At 43.9% G+C, this 12,701-nt stretch overlaps 1 protein-coding gene across 1 annotated transcript in view; it reads right to left on the bottom strand.

The window, feature by feature from the left end:
- Nucleotides 1–10,386, bottom strand: part of LOC126259231 (ras-related and estrogen-regulated growth inhibitor) — a 348,539-nt gene extending 338,153 nt beyond the window's left edge. Inside the window, exon 1 of the mRNA XM_049955847.1 lies at nucleotides 10,273–10,386. The gene's annotated coding sequence lies outside the window, so the exon portion shown is untranslated. The remainder of the gene's footprint in view (nucleotides 1–10,272) is intronic.
- Between the last annotated feature and the right edge of the window lie 2,315 nt (nucleotides 10,387–12,701).

Genomic DNA, 12,701 nt, shown 5'->3' with positions numbered 1-12,701 from the left:
CTATTACTTGGTATCGAGGTAAGATAATTTCTTTTATACAACGTGTTTGTGAGACACATCAACACTTTAAGTACTTTAGTAGATAATCGTTCTCCATTGTGGTACCATTTTAGACATATTATGCACGGACTATTGCAACGCCTCGCTCGTGCGTACACGAGACAATGACTTCGCTCTGCTGCTGGTATTTTGGTATTTTCCAAATCCTCGTTTTATGCTATTTCCTCTCCCATACAATAACTGGGAGTATTTACTCATGTCGCCACAAAAGATAGGGTATTTCAAATAAAATCCTGCGATTTCACAAGACTATATGTTCTAAGGGAATGAAGTTGGTAACTTGAATTTTAGGAGATTTCGTTGGCACCAGTTGCAAGTTGCCGCTAGGTGTTTCGCTGCCGTAGCTACCTCGCTCACTCGCTCGCTCACTGCTCAATGCTCATCGAGTCTAATAATACACCAACCGAACAAATTTTGGGTTTTCTGTTTCAACAGGTGCAGCTCGACAATAGCTGTGTGACACGCTTTTCGTCGAGAGGACGGCACTGCGCCTCCTGCAGCGCACAGCACTCGTTGTTGGTACATACCGTTTCAAGACAGTGGTTGTTCACGTAACGGTTACCCGCAGACGTATTCCTTATGGCTTTTCAAGAAGTAAAAGAGCCCATTAACGGTGTTTGGTACCTAGTCCACAGAAGCCTACACACTGTGCTGGTCGCAATTTGGCCATTCCTCATTCACAGCGTGTTTTGTGACGACATTGATAGTGTTCCAAACCGTAAAGTACTCATTTACAACAAGTCACGATGATGATAAACAACGACGTACGGATCATATCATTGTATTAAACAAAAACGTGTACGGTTTTGTGACTCCGTTCTGAGCGCGGAGATGGAAGATTATTTCCTTTAAGTTTATTGTTCAGTGATGAGACTCTGATCCATTCAAGTGGAAAAGTGAAGCACTGTAACTTAAGCAACCATATACCATAATTGAGTTCGTGACAGTGTCCAAGGCTTCGTGCGTTTTGTGCCGTTTCCCGAGACTTTTTTCTTCCTTTCGTTTTCTTTTAACTGTGATCACGTAATTGCAGACACTACAGGTTTGATTTTTTCACAATTTCAAAAAAAAAAAAAAACTCCGTTTTCAGCAAGACGGAAAACAACCGCATTAATGACTGCATGTAAGAGCATTTCTTAAAAGTGAGTTGCCTCTATAACGAACTGGCGTATGAATTTCGGAAATGCGCCATTGACCTGCAAGAATGCCTAGTCTCGTCTAATTTTATTGTGGGGCTTTGTGAAAGACTATACCTTTCCAACAACTGTGGATTAACTGCGGCGCTGGCCGGCGCTGCCTCGGCGAATGCGGGCTAGTTCCCCTTATTTCGCCTAAGTTACACTATGTGGCGATTGCTGCCCAGTCACTGTCTCCAAATATGCGTACACCATCATTACTCTACCAAGCAAACATTTGGGGTAACACTCGTGTGGTATGAGATGTTCCCAGAGGGGTTGTCCGCTGGGGGCCGAACAGCACAATAACCCTGGGTTCGGTGTGGCGGCGGCCGAGCGGTTCTAGGCGCTTCAGCCCGGAATCGCGCTGCTGCTATGGTTGCAGGTTTGAATCCTGCCTGGGATATGGATGTGTGTGATGTCCTTAGGTTAGTTAGGTTTAAGTAGCTCTAAGTCGAGGGGACTGATGACCTCAGATGTTGTAAGTCCCATAGTGCTCAGAGCCATTTGAATTTGGTATGGGGCGGCGGTGGGGTGGGTGGACTGCTGTGGCCTGTTTTGGGGTTGTGTACCATGAGGACTACGGTGGGACGAAGACTCTGCGTCGTTTCTAGTCTCCAGTAAAATACACAATACACACATAGGACGTATCTCCTGAAACTGGGTAGTGCTTTCCTTCTTCGAAATAAATAATTTTTGCAGCTGTAGCAGATTTTATCATTGACAGTGGATAACAGTTGTGGATATCCCGCCAAGAGAAAGATGTGTCTTAAACAAGTTTATCTGTGCATTATCATTCTCAGATTAATTATGTTACGTTCTCTAAGGTGCACTGTGTAGACTTAACAATATGTAAATAAGGCTATTAAGAAAACATGTGAAAACCGCAACAGAAGGAATGGAAGGCCCGAATAAACCCAGACTGAGAGTACATGTGGATCAGTGCGGTAAGTAGTAAAGATTTCAGAGTACGCGTTGATCGAGTTTCCACGGTTTCTGAGTGACCAGGAATGTGAGAATGGAGAGAGTCCAGAACAGACAAGCGAATGGAAACCTGAAACACAGTGACGACATATCTCGACGCCGGCGATATCTGCATGTCGGTGGCTTCATAAGTGGCAGAGTGATTGCTGTCCAGCAGCTGGTTTACCGTACTGCGAAATTTCGTTTCGTACACGACGTGCTATTGCAACAGCTACATGTGTGGGCCCAAAAGGTTTATCACTGTCATGCTCATCTATGAAGCAATACTGGACCTTGCGATGTAATGGGATGACAGCCACGTTGTCCACATGACTCTGGCTTGTACAGTTTCTTCCATAGTGCTAGTGCGACACTGAAGTGGGCACTGGCTGTGGAGTTGTCTGAGGCGACCTGATGTAGTGATGGTACATTCGCCATTCCGTAGGGGTCCAGAGATCCCTCATACTGCAATGTTGGAGATGGTCGCTGAGATGTTGAGTAGTCAAGTGTTTCTGTACGAGTTCAATTCAACGTGCAGTGCAAAGATGGCTGCCAACATGCTGGACGTTCCCGTGGCGAATGTAGTGTGACAGACTGCGGTGTGGAGTGTGGCAGAATACAAGTCACTTCTCTATACCGCCTGTAGTCTCAACTCATACAGATTAAGGGCAACCAGGGATGGTTTAGAGTCTGAAGTTTCCTCCCTCCTGTAGGCAACTCCATAAATCATACTTCTGCAGGATAACGTTTAGCCACATGTTAAAGGGAATGGGCCAATCTTCGAGGATCGACGGGTATCGCTGGAGCTCTGGCACGCGTGATTGTCCGACATATCGCTCATCGAACGTGTGTGGGATATTGTTGAGTTGTTCCATTCGCTTTTACCATTTGTAGTCGGATCTAGTGTAGTCTTTGAAGCTGTACAAACCAGGCTGTTCAATACAGCCCGTTCTGCCTTCCTGGAGCATGCTATACATTTTTTTTTTCAGAGCTGGCAGGTAGCTCAGAGACGTCACAGCGAGCTGACGAGTGTCTCAGCGCGGCTAGCTCCGCGGTGAATGGTTCAAATGGCTCTGAGCACTATGGGACTCAACTGCTGAGGTCATTAGTCCCCTAGAACTTAGAACTAGTTAAACCTAACTAACCTAAGGACATCACAAACATCCATGCCCGAGGCAGGATTCGAACCTGCGACCGTAGCGGTCTTGCGGTTCCAGACTGCAGCGCCTTTAACCGCACGGCCACTTCGGCCGGCTCCGCGGTGAATGGAACGCATTGTGCATATCACCATTTGTTACAATAAAGATGATTTATGTATCATATACGTTGTTTTATGATTTCATTGGAAATAAGGGGAAGGCACTCGTGGACTACAGACAGAAGTTATGTGTACGGATGCGGGAGCCACAGACCTGTTAGGGAACAGTTGTGTAGAGGTTCGGTTAGTTGACCTCTTGTCCGCTACATTTTTTAGCCACCACTTCTCGTGTTTTATTGGGTCGCAGACACCTCGTGTGGGCTTCGATTCTCCAGCAACATATCAAAGTGTTCTTTAATTTGAAGCTCTGATTCCAGCAAATGAGGACTTCGCACCACACTTACTTCGCAAAACAGAGATCGTGTTCACATTTGTGTAATTTTGATCCTTCGTGTAGAGTCAGGCCGTTAATCTGCAGTATGAAGTTCCTCCCTGTTCGCACAGCTCCTGGCCGCTCTGTCGCCCTCAGACCTTCGCGCTGCGACTTTCCGCGGCGACGCATTTCCTTCGCCGTCGGAAAGTGCATCGCCACGCTGTGTTTCGGTATATAAGAGGCTGGCATAAATCTGTTGGTCTAAAGATGACAACGACGTGTTCTTCAATGGGACTAATTAACTGCTCACGCAAAATCTGTACCCTGCAACACGTTCCTACAATACTTCTTCCTCTAGCCTATACGATATTTTCCCAGCTCATCCGTAATATCAGTATAATGCTCTTGAATAAAGTTTAAAAACTGGTATCCATAATTTGCAAACTGTTTTTGTAGGGTTCCGTACCTCAGTAGATAAAACGGAACCCTTGTGGGATCACTCTGTTGTTCGTCTCTGTCTGCCTGTCAAACTGTTCAAAACCTTATTTATCTGGAACGGATAGGAGTTTAAATTTATGTCACGTATTCAGGTCTACGATCCCTTGGCGAAGCAACAAAAGTGAAGCTTGTAACAAAATGCAATGAAAAGATGTGGCTGGTTACGTCACACACTTCGACACCCACAAACTGACTCATCAAAGCCTACAGGGCTTGCCAAGAAGCAAGGTTTTACAGTAAAACCAAAGGGAAAAAAATCCGAATGTTGTTAACCTGTAATTATATCACACGAGAAAAATATTTTTCTCATTTGTTTCTAGATTGTCTGTCTGTCAAGACCCCTTTTTCGCAGGGACGGGTAAACGTGTCGGGTTTAAATTTATGTCACATCAATGGTCCCTTGGCGGTGTAATAACTTTAAACTTCTAAGTCAATGCAATCAAAAGATAGGCTAACTCATGCATCAAAACCTATAGGGTACTTCCCCTTGACGTAGAATCATGGAATTTTACAAGAAGAAAGGTTTTCAGTACGTTTTTCAGTAAAAAAATATTTCTTTTGTCATTTGCTCTCACACTTCAGTCTTGAAATTAAAACGTTCTCGAAAGTCTTTGAATCCCTGGGACTGACGTCTTGCTAGTATCAACGTCGATAACAAAATCGTTGAGATTCCCGGAACGCATGAAGTGTCTGTTTGTGTGGAACCCTCAGCCTGCGAGTTCTACTTTATCAGTTAATGCGCTAATTTAACAAGCATGCCTTTCGTATTATCTACCAAACGTAAAGTATCGAGTATGGCATTTCACCATTTAAAAGCCAAAACCTGCATTGGAAAAATTAATGGACAAAATCAAAAACAGGTTGTTTTGGAGAATGTTTAACAGTCAACAAAACTAGTGTGACAGAAAACAGTTGAATTTGCTTCGTCGATCCCTGCAACACAGCAAACAAAGCGCTTCGAAGTGTGAAATTGTTTAGTGTTTGAAGGACAACTCTCTGAAAACGCAACATAATCTTAAAGACGTAACGGGCCTTCCCGTATCCGGAGGCATGATTTCGCTCTAGTCGATGCTACGTAGCTGTCAGAATCTTTTGGGAGATTTTTTGTCAGAATATGCTTTAGAGAAAAGAGAACGCCACATCACTGTCTTGTAAGGGAAGAAAATTACAGTACCCTAATAAAAATATACAGCACACGATTAAACAAGCGAATGGAAGGTAAAATGTCCTTTTTAGCTTCTCCCTCGTAGCAGTAGCTCTTGTTTTCTTCTTCTCTCGCGAGTCGAGACAGATAGAAAACTTGCTTTTTCGCCTGTTAAAAAATGGGCAAATCAATTACGAAACGAAGAGTCAGCGCATAGAATTGGGAAGGAATGTAGTTTATGGATGAGCTCTTGAAAGAATATTAGATTATTGTGGAATACGTTTACATTTCCATGAACAATTAGTTTGGTGCAACAACTTCGAGAGGTAGGAAAATAAAGTAGGGCTGTAAAAGACTATAATATGTAACATAGTATATGAATCACGTTGGACGGACAAAGTATGCGTTCATGAACGCAGTGATACAGTAGAGGAATCCCTGGTGGGTGCATAAAATCCGTGAAAAACCTTAGGTATTATTAAGAAAACGAACGGGAAAACGGGCGCCCCCATGTAAAGTTAGCTTTATGCAGTGTTGTGAATGAAAATACAGCACATAATCATCAGAGCCGTCTTGGGAGTAAGCAGACTATCGAGAAAAGAAATTCAGTATGACAGTGCAAGATCGTTAATGAATTTGGATATGCCGACTGTTCCCACGTTAATGATCAAAGTTAAAAATTAGAAAATATTTTTCTAGATAGTGCAACTTTACAGTTTAAAGATGATTTTTTTTTCGTACACATTTAAGTGGCTTCAAAGTAAAAGCAGGTTTACAGTAAATGCTGCATCAAAAATTGGAGTCCAATATAAAGTTGTTTATAATCAATCCTTTGCTTCCATCATTTATAGATGATGAATAAAATAAAATAACAATTATTTCCCAGCATGGACGGTGTACTAACGAACACAGCCAGGAAACCCTCCGTCCAGCAGGAGCGTACCTCCGACCAGAACGTCCTGCAATCTGAGACTGTAGTGCCAGCTATACCAGATCAAGTGAGAATCACCTGACACCTCCGGCCGTCGCGTCGGTATCGCTGCAGTATCCTAGGGACACGTAGCTCATTACATCCGTTGGCAAAACAACGACAAGAACAAAGCTAAATAATCTGTTCAGATGATTTCCATCAGCGTATTGTCAGTGGACTGAATATACCATTCCAGACTTCTATAAATATAATAATGTTACTCATACATTGACAAACTGTACTGACAATCTGTACTGAAACTCTGTTTCACTAGTTGCAGTAAATAGTCGTATTTGACTAACGGAACTGCATTTTAGAACAAGATCAATCGCCGCTATACAGAAGATGGACGAAATTAACACATCACGAATCATACGACAGATGACGTGAGTGACTGACAGCAGAACGTTTCTCCACAATAGCTTAAAGCAGACGGAGTAGAAAAACATGTGGAACGAGCCGACGAAACTACACGCTGGCAACTAAACTTGCAACTCCAGGATAACAAACAACGAAAACCTACCCATGTGCGTTTATAGTAAAGCAGAAAGAATGAATATTTAAATTTCTGGGTGATTTCGTGGTATAAAGCGTGCGAAATCAAGCAGACTACACGCAGCTGCCCCCTATAAAAGTAGCAGCTGCTCCCGGCTGGGTATGAAGGTAAACAGAGCTTAGTACCAGACAGATGGACGAAATTCCATGTAGCTTCATCTCTATGTGTCAGTCTTTCGGCAACCTATGGCTCCATGTTTCCAGTGGGTCGGTGATCTAGAGAACGTGCTGGCCTGGGCAATAGCCGAACAGCCTCTGTATCCAAGCAGACCAGGATATCATAACCGCAGGTGGTGTTGCGTAATCTTGGTAAAACAAGTGAGACAATCAAAAAAATTCCGTTCAAAGGCCGTACTGTCCAGAATCTGTATGCTTATCAGACAAAATCTCCGTGAGCATTGAGGCAGTCATCCCACCGGCGCATCATGGTGAAGATACCCGTTTGGTGAACTACCATGTCCGGGTGCATGAATAATCTGTAACTGCGTGCTGCACATCCTCTTCCGGCAGGACTTGTCGACACTTCAAGATCTTTTTTAATGGACCGAAGGAGTGATAGTCCCATGGGGAGAGATCAGGACTATAGGGCAGGTGTACGAGTATCTCCCAGTCTTCCATAATGGATAAAGTTGGCGTCCCAAATCGATCAGTGTCTTGTGTCGAACCACGACCAACATGGAACTTGGCGCACCATTCCGCAACAATTTTATTGGACAGACATGCTGCCCGTTACACTTTCTTCATACACCGATGGATGTCTACCAGTGTTCGTCCTTCAGCAGCTAGAACAGAATAACAGTACGTTGGTCCTGTAACAGACGCATTTAGTTGCCAAAGTCACGTTTCTGCATTTACCACATGCACAATGGAAAGACACGAACGCTACACTAATCTCTTGCCTACGTGTCGGTGATTGTATATCCTCATCGGAGTCATGCTACATTTCATATACACTGCAGCAATACCCTCAGACTGAAAGTTGCTGATCGTCCCTTATGTAACTCCATGGAGACCACATAAGATAGGGTACAGCCATTGTCCTTAACATCGAGAAATGTCACAGTTACTGCCCAGATTATCGACACTGTTAATCAGAGGAGATTCTGTTGTATGTCCAGTGGGATCCTATTCCGTCACCTTGATGCTGGACCCGCATGGAGATGGCGCATGCAATCCGGCACCGTTCGGTCTGTGGTAGCCTATGCACACTGTAACGCTGTACAAAGAATAGTTTGAAAAAGTGCCTGCGCTATACTGCTGCGTACACCACCGTCAGCTTGCCTCTCCCTACTGTCTCGTCAAGGGAATCCACAACAATGGCCGCAGTGCAAACTACCCTTGGTGCTCCAGAAATCGACACGTTGTCCACGTAGACACTAGTCTAGCTGGAGACCAGCCGATTTTCTGAGTCAAGATACGGGGAGTGGCTGCACATTCCTGCGCAGTCCTCTCCAGCGCTAGTCGCATGGAACCATTGAAACTCTGCGTGGCGTTGGGTATAATCCTCCTAATCCCATAGATTACGTATCCTAGGTCGTACACCTAATAACGCGAGCAGCCAGTATGCAGTATGATGAACTGAGGCCTTAAGTGCCCGAGATCTTGCGTCTGTTGCATTTCGATGTTTCTCCTTCTTACGCAACGGACAACGCAATCTGACAAACAATCAACATTCAGATACGATCAGTGATGAGAAACCAACAGAGTAAAGTTTGATTGTACACAAAATGTAGGCAGTGTTACTCATGTCGACTTTGAGTTGCTTCGCCGAAATGCTTATCGTTTGCATGTCCTAGCAGTAGTACACTCATGATAATTTGACCTTTATTCGTTTCAGTCCGGAACCGCGCTGCTACAACGGGCGCAGGTTGGAATGCTCCCTCGGGCATTGATGTGGATGATGTCCTTAGGTTAAGTTAGGTTTAAGTAGTTCTAAGTCTAGGGGACTGGTGACCTCAGATGTTAATTCCCATAGTGCTTAGAGCCATTTGAACCATTTTTGACCTTTATTATACGCTTTCTTACGATTTTCACGGCCAGCAGCATTGTACAGAGTACGTAGCGAGTTGCACAGTTCGTAGAAAACCTTTAACCTTCTGAAACACGACACAGGTTCACTACACACTGCACGAAAATCTAAGGCAAGCGGATACGTCAAGTGTAACTGTGCAAGTGAGAGAAGAAAGCTGTAATGTTCGAAAAAAGAATAGCTGTAAGCAACACACCGAAAATGGAATGTGGGAACTGAAATATACACTACTCTTCAATAAGATGGGGCATCCTGAATGAAAAAGTCATAGAAACATATGCTTTATTGTTAGTGCGTTTCGAGAGGCAGTATTTGAAACTAACAGCGTTTGCACTCTGAACGCCACATGCAGACAACAATTTCCCGTTTCGTTTCGCTACTCAAAAATGTTCAAATGTGTGTGAAATCTTATGGGACTTAACTGCTAAGGTTATCAGTCCCTAAGCTTACGCTCTGCTTAAATTATCCTAAGGACAAACACACACACCCATGCCCGAGGGAGGACTCTAACCTCCGCCGGGACCAGCCGCACAGTCCATGACTGCAGCGCGTGAGGCCTCTCGGCTAATCCCGCGCGGCGCTGTTAAGGTGTGATGTGGTTTCATCTACCAACGCATTGTTCATTTGAGTTTACAAACCTGTCTTCACGAACAGCATAATTCTTACAGAATCTCTTTCTCGAGGTACTGGCGGGTAGTTTCATTAGCGAAAAAACGTCAAACGTCACAGTACGGAATTCATGTTCACTTTCCACATGGAGCGGTACAATTTCTGAAAGGGACTTATTCTGGACGATGTTCGACGCATTTTTTTTTTTTCGCGTGGGGGAGGAGTTGACTACAGATCGAAATCTACAAATAGTCGGAATAAAAAAATACTTCTTAATTTTCAAGGTCGCGTTCAAGAGAAAAGTAAATAACAGCAATACCACATGTGTCAGTTACACTGAAAGTGACAATGGCAATTTTTAACGTGACTGATAAAGGAGAACTGATAGTTAAACACAGTTGTTACTGAAATTGTTATTGTTCTACCTCCAACACAGTTCATATTTCTTAAAGTTAGAAGGTGATGCATCGAAAAAGTCATTTATAATAAAGCAAAATATTTATACGACGTTCTCTGGTTCACCTTCAGTGCATGTCCCTTTCCACCTGAAACGACTTGTATGCACAGTGTTTGTTATTTGCTGAACACGGTTTCCCGAATGCTAAGTGGGCTGCTGCAGACCTGTTGTCGCACACAAAAACGCCAGTAAGTTATGAAGCGACCCCGCAGCGGACTGGGCTGGTGTGGCGGGCGCCTACCTGTTGCTGCCGCTGCCCTGGCGCCGCGCCGCGCCCTACCGGCGTGCTGTGTGTGCCCTGGTCCGCTGTCCGCTGCCCGCTGTCCCCACCCACTCCAGCACTCGCGGTCCGCTGACTGCGGCTGCCAGTGAGCGACTGCCTGCAGCGGCAGACGCGGCTAAAAATAACGCGAATACCGGCCAGAGTGGGGGCACGAGGGTAGGCCAGGGGGCGGCGTCCCGCGCCGTTGTCCACACGAGCGGCGCACCTGTCACACGGCCCGGCCGGCCACTCTGACATCCACACAACACCAAAATACCACAAGTGCGAGGCCCGCGTTACTATAGAGAACGAGAGCAGCGTTCCTAGTGGCTTGGCAGTGAACTTGGGGTACGACAAAGTATGGCGCGAGAATCGTACTTTAATACGAAATAGGCAATTTGCATGGCAAAATATTTTATTTTTATTTTGTGGGTGGACCTCGTAAACCAGTAGTAAAGTGCATGCCTGGAAAACGACTTTGTAAAGTAATACATTCCAGAAATCTGGATCAACAACTAAGATCAACTTCTTGCAGCTGGGGCTCTCAGTGATGTAAAATTTTGTAAATAATGTCGTGGTCACTGTATATTTATTTATTTGTAAAACTCAAAAATCCTGTTTCGACCGTATGGCCATTGTTGTTGTCGTGGTCTTGGTTTGATGCAGCTCTCCATGCTACTCTATCCTGTGCAAGCTTCTTCTCCTCCGAGTAACTACTACAACCTACATCCTTCTGAATCTGTTTGGTGTATTTATCTCCTCGTCTCCCTCTACGATTTTTACCCTCCACGCTTCCCTCCATCGCTAAGTTGGTCATCCCTTGATGCCGCAGAACGTGTCCTACTAACCGATTCCATCTTATAGTCAATTTGTGTCACAAATTGCTCTTATCCCAGATTCTGTTCAGTACCTCCTCATTAGTTACGTGATCTATCCATCTAATCTTCAGCATTCTTCTGTAGCACCACATTTCAAAAGCCTGTATTCTCTTCTTGTCCAAACTATTTATCGTCAATGATTCATATCCATTCCATACAAATGCTTTTAGAAAAGACTTCCTGACATTTAATTCTTTACTCGATGTTAACAAATATCTCTTCTTCAGAAACGCTTTCCTTACCATAGCTAGTCCATCTTTTATATCCTCTCTACATCAACCATCATTAGTTATTTTGCTCCCCAAATAGCAAAACTCATCTACTGTTTTAAGTGTCTCATTTCCTAATCTAATTCCCTTAGTATCACCTGATTTAATTCGACTACATTCCATTATCCTCGTTTTGCTTTTGTTGATGTTCATCTTATATCCGCCTTTCAAGACACTGTCCATTCCGTTCAACTGCTCTTCCAGATCCTTTGCTGTTTCTGACAGAATTACAATGTCATCGGCAAACCTCAAACTTTTTATTTCTTCTCCATTGATTTTAATTCCTACTTCAAATTTTTCTTTTGTTTTCTTTACTTCTTTCTCAATATACACGTTGAATAACATCGGGGATAGGCTACAACCCTGTCTCACTTCCTTCCCAACCACTGCTTCCCTTTCAAGTCTCTCAATTCTTGTAACTGCCATCTGGTTCTTGTACAAATTGTGAATAGCCTTTCGCTCCCTGTATTTTACCCCTGCCACCTTCAGAACTTGAAAGAGAGTATTCTAGTCAACCTTGTCAAAAGCTTTCTCTATGTCTACAAATGCTAGAAACGTATTTTTGCCTTTCCTTAACCTACCTTCTAAGGTAAGTCGTAGCGTCAGTATTGCCTCACGTGTTCCAACATTTCTACGGAATCCGAACTGATCTTCCCCAAGGTCGGTTTCTACCAGTTTTTCCACTCGGCTGTAAAGAATTCGTGTTGGTATTTTGCAGCCGTGGCTTATTAAATTGATAGTTCGGTAATTTTCAGACCTGTCAACACCTGCTTTCTTTGGGATTGGAATTATTATATTCTTCTTGAAGTCTGATGCTATTTCGCCTGTCTCATACACCTTGCTCACCAGATGGTAGAGTTTTTTCATGGCTGGCTCTCCCAAGGCTATCAGTAGCTCTAATGAAATGTCTACTCCCGGGACATTGTTTCGACTTAGGTCTTCCAGTGGTCTGTCAAATTCTTCACGCAGTATCCTATCTCCCATTTCATTTTCATCTACGTCCTCTTCCATTTCCATAATACTGCCTTCAACTACATTGCCCTTGTATAGGCCCTCTATATACCTTCCACCTTTCTGCTTTCCCTTCTTTGGTTAGAACTGGTTTTCCATCTGAGCTCTTGATATTCATGAGAGTGGTTCTCTCTTCTCCAAATGTCTGTTAATTTTCCTGTAGGCAGTATCTACCTTACCCCTAGTGGTATATGCCTCTACACCCTTACATTTGTCCTCTAGCCATCCCTGCTTAGCTATTTTGCACTTC

Source organism: Schistocerca nitens, chromosome 5, assembly GCF_023898315.1.
Source record: "Schistocerca nitens isolate TAMUIC-IGC-003100 chromosome 5, iqSchNite1.1, whole genome shotgun sequence".
In the NCBI taxonomy this organism is placed as follows: domain Eukaryota; kingdom Metazoa; phylum Arthropoda; class Insecta; order Orthoptera; family Acrididae; genus Schistocerca; species Schistocerca nitens.
The sequence above is the reverse complement of the archived record's forward strand: the minus strand, read 5'-3'. Positions and strand labels throughout refer to the sequence as shown.